Here is a 4,275-nt window from a genome sequence, read left to right as displayed (position 1 = left end):
GGCCAAGAGGGAGCAAATCAGCCAAGTTCTCCCACGTTTTAAATGTGGTCTAATTCTGCGTTTGTATGCAACTTCGATGTGTTCTGGGGGCACAGCCTGCACTTCTGATCTGGACCCGTTGTCTTGGAAATGTATGTCCTGTTCATAAGAGATGCTGAGAAAGATGAAGTAAATAGATTAGGGCGAGGCCAGTACTCCAGAGAAAAGCACCTTAAAGGCAGTGCTGGTGCTATGTCAGCATTGTCATCTTTAATAGGAAAGGTGCTTCACGTAGGTTTCAAAGGTATTCAGTTTATAATTAGGACTGTGCTGAGGGAATTGGGGAGGAGAAGGAAGTAAGGCAAAATGCTATTTTACTTATTGAGAGAACTTAAAACCATACAGTTCTTTCCTTTTTCAAAATACTTGTTGAGCTGAATGAATCTTGATCAGTTGTCAATCTTCCATTTAGTGGTGCGGAAGTTGGCTTGCACCGGCTGGTGTGTGCCAACTGTGGGCATCCCACTTCACATTCATTCATGTTTGATTGGTAGTTTTAAGTCAGCCATAGTGGGAGTATTTGTGGACATTGACAAATGCTACAAATCAGGCTCCCCATCCCAGGAGCTGGTTTTTAGCAGCATACCTCTGCCCCAACTCATCTTTCATGAACCAGCCTGCTACCTATTTTCTCATAAAGCTTCAACTGACAACTCCAACCCAACAATGATTTCCTGCTTGACATGAGTTGAGAGCACTTACACCAGCTATTCCACTTATTTGACACTTAAGCAATTTACTGTGCCTTTGGTTATTGACGTAGTGTTATCTTCTTAACAGACCACCATTTAATGTTTAATGATTCTTCATGTAAAGTGTAAGCTCCATGAGGACAGGGGCCATGTAGTATGCATCTATGTATAGACTCCCATGGGGTTTGACAGAATGAAAACAAATGGCAGGTGCTCACAATGATATGTGCTAAAGAAATGAGTTATCGCAGGGATCCTCAACTCCCTGGCCATGGACCTGTACTGATCCTTGGCCTGTTAGGAACTGGGCCACACAGAGGGACGTGAGCAGCATGTGAGGGAGCATTACCACCTGAGCTCCACCTCAGGGTCAGATCAACAGTGGCATTAGATTCTCTTAAGAGCATGAATCCTGTTGTGAACTGCACATGCGAGGGATCTAGGCTATGTGCTCCTTATGAGAATCTAACTAATGCCTATGATCTGATGCTGAACAGTTTCATCCCAAAACCATCCCCCCGACCCCTCAGCCTATGAAAATATTGTCTTCCACTAAACTGGTCCCTGGTGCCGAAAAGGCTGGAGACTGCTGAGTTATTGGGTAATTAATATATTAGGTGCTGGAAAACCTGGGCAATTGAATGGAAAGTGAGATATATTTTGAAATAAGTAAAACTGTGTTTTTGGAAAACAATTAAAATTAAACATATAGCCGTAGGTAATGCCACTTCCACCTTGTTGATCACTGAACTGGCTTACGGTTTTTGGAGGCTTTGGCATGCCTTTGTGCTAGTGCCAGCATTGCTTACTTGTGAAATCTGAAAATTGATGCGCGGTTTGCTTATGGCAAATGTCCTTCAACACTGCAGCCGGTCACAGGCAAAGACAATAAAGCAAAGAATGCCACAAGGTACCGTCTTTTTAATCTGCTGTCTTGCTAATCAATTTGTAAATGGCCATCAAATCTTTTCTCTGCTACTAATTGAAAAACGGATATAAATCATCATCTGTATTCCCTGCCTAACTTCACATACAGTGATGGTTTCTACTGAACATTTCTGGGGTCAAGATGTATCTTAATACCAAGAACTAAACTCCATACATAATGTACCAGTAATGGATACATGTGTTTTTAAATATTTGTTTTAATACTAATGTCAGATTACTTAGGCCCAATCCATTCTGTTGATTGGACCTAGTATAAGTGGAAGGATAAAGATTTCTATCCCTACATTAACACATTTTATGGGTTGCAAAGCCACTTTTTTGCCACTAAAACATAAGGTCATGAACTAATAGAATCCTCACTTTCTGAGGGTTTCATTTGGCTTAAAAAAAAAAAAACAGTTTTAGAAAAATTAATCTGCAGAATAGGCTTGTAGAAGTAAATAAGTCATCTGAATTTTATAAAATTTTGCTCTCAAACCAGTATCTGTTCCTCAAAACATTTATGTTAAATGGGATAGAAGTAAATGTTGAGAAGCACTCTGCTCAAAGCTATTTACATAAATGTGCTGTTACAGATTATTGTTAAGCGACTTGAGGCAATTCTTCCCCCCACCCCAAAAAAGGCTAAAAGAAAAGACTTTTGGATCTCTTCATATCCTTTTTCCCCCCCCAAATAACTAAAATTCCTTATGGTCATTAGTAGTTTTATAATACTATGTGATTTGCTGTTACTGATTTCATCGTTCAGTTCATTTTTCCTTCTGTCATGTGAGTCTTTTCTATCCATCTGTTTTTACATCAGTAAATGACAGTCTTGTGGATTTAAAAAAAAATCAGGAAAACAATATAATTAGGACCCTGTTTTTAAAAGTAGGACCATTCCCTCCCCTCTGTCCAGGTCCTGCCAACTTCCTGCCTGACACCAAAGTTTTCTCCTCTTTTTTCTCCTCATTTCCAGTATTTTATTGTATTATACTAATTTCTTGTTTCTCCAGAATAGCCCATTTAGTCTTCCTTCGGGGCAAAATCAGATGAAGTGAGAGCTGGAGAATCAGGCCTGAGCAGAGTGACCTCACCCATTTCCTCACCTGTCCCTCTATCTGCTGCTCAGGCTCCTGGCAGGTGATTTAGGACTCACAGTCCTGGACAAAGAGACAGAGTTTATCTCCCAAAGAAAATCCTGAACCAGCTGTCTCTTTGCTTTGATGTATTTCCTCTGAATTGTGCCAGGATGAACATATTGCAAACTCTTTCCATCTTAAGTGGGAAAAGGCTACTGTAGGGGCATTACCAGAGCTGAAGCCAAAAGGCTACAAGTTTTAGGTGACCCCAGAAACTACTTGTCCATGCAGGATCTTAGTAAACACTGGGTTTTACTTTTCAAGAAAAAAGAAACTTTTTTTTTTTTTTTTTCGAGACTAAGTCTCGCTCTGTCACCCAGGCTGGAGTGCAGTGGCGCCATCTAGGCTCACTGCAAGCTCCGCCTCTCGGGTTCAAGTGATTCTCCTGCCTCAACCTCTGGAGTACCTGGGACTATAGGCGCCCGCCACCACGACCGGCTAATTTTTTGTATTTTTAGTAGAGACGGGGTTTCACCGTGTTAGCCAGGATGGTCTTGATCTGCTGACCTCGTGATCCGCCCACCTCGGCCTCCCAAAGTGCTGGGATTACAGGCGTGAGCCACCACGCCCAGCGAAAAAGGAAACTTTTTAAAATGCTATTTTCCCCAATTAAATCATGAAGATAAAAAGGCTTCCTATGATTTGTTCAAGGAACTTGGTATTGTTGTTTCTCTTTGAATTGTTAAGCAGCACAAGTTTTCTCTCCTCTTCCTAGAAAGCATCTCTTCTCAGTCCTTTGCTCTCCAGCCTCACTGCCCAGAGCATTTTCTTTCTTCTGTTCCTATGGGGCCATCTGTATCTCGTTTTATATTAAAAGCCACCCTCCATATACCACCTGAGGGGTCTTTCCAAAACAGAAATTTTGTTTTTTCACTCCTCAAAACTTTTCAACATTTAAGTCCTAACTCCTCAAAATGGCAATCAAGGGCCTGATCCCTTGAGAAAGTGAAAAGCAACTGCATTGATGCCCCAGCTGAACATAAACTATGTTCACAGCACAAGGATCAGACAAGTTCCCTCCATGGCCCTGTCTGAAGCAGCAGAGACAAGGATACTCCGCAACCACAAAAGTGACTACAACCCTCCCCGCTCCCAGCTAACACAAAAGACTTTGCTATTGATGACGCTAGCCCCACTTTAATTATTCTATCTCCTAAATCAAATTATTAAATACCCAATTACTGAATTGCCTCTGTTCTTGACGGCACTCAATCCAGAATGGGCCTGCACTTTTTTAAACCTTAGAACTACTCAGCAAAAGCAAAGTCCTCTAATAAGCCCTTCCCAACTCCGTGTTACTGAGCTACTCCACAAACTTTCTGCCGTTCACTCTCTCTTGATACAACAAGCTAAATATTTTACCTTTTCAGCCTAGAAGTGGATTATTGGCAGTTTTGGTCTATTGGCTTTAATAAAATATCTTCTCTCCACAGTGCATGCTCTAGTCATACCAAGACCATGTAAGTTTCCCAGAC

Source organism: Pongo abelii, chromosome 15, assembly GCF_028885655.2.
Source record: "Pongo abelii isolate AG06213 chromosome 15, NHGRI_mPonAbe1-v2.0_pri, whole genome shotgun sequence".
NCBI lineage: Eukaryota > Metazoa > Chordata > Mammalia > Primates > Hominidae > Pongo > Pongo abelii.
Note: the sequence above shows the minus strand (reverse complement) of the source record.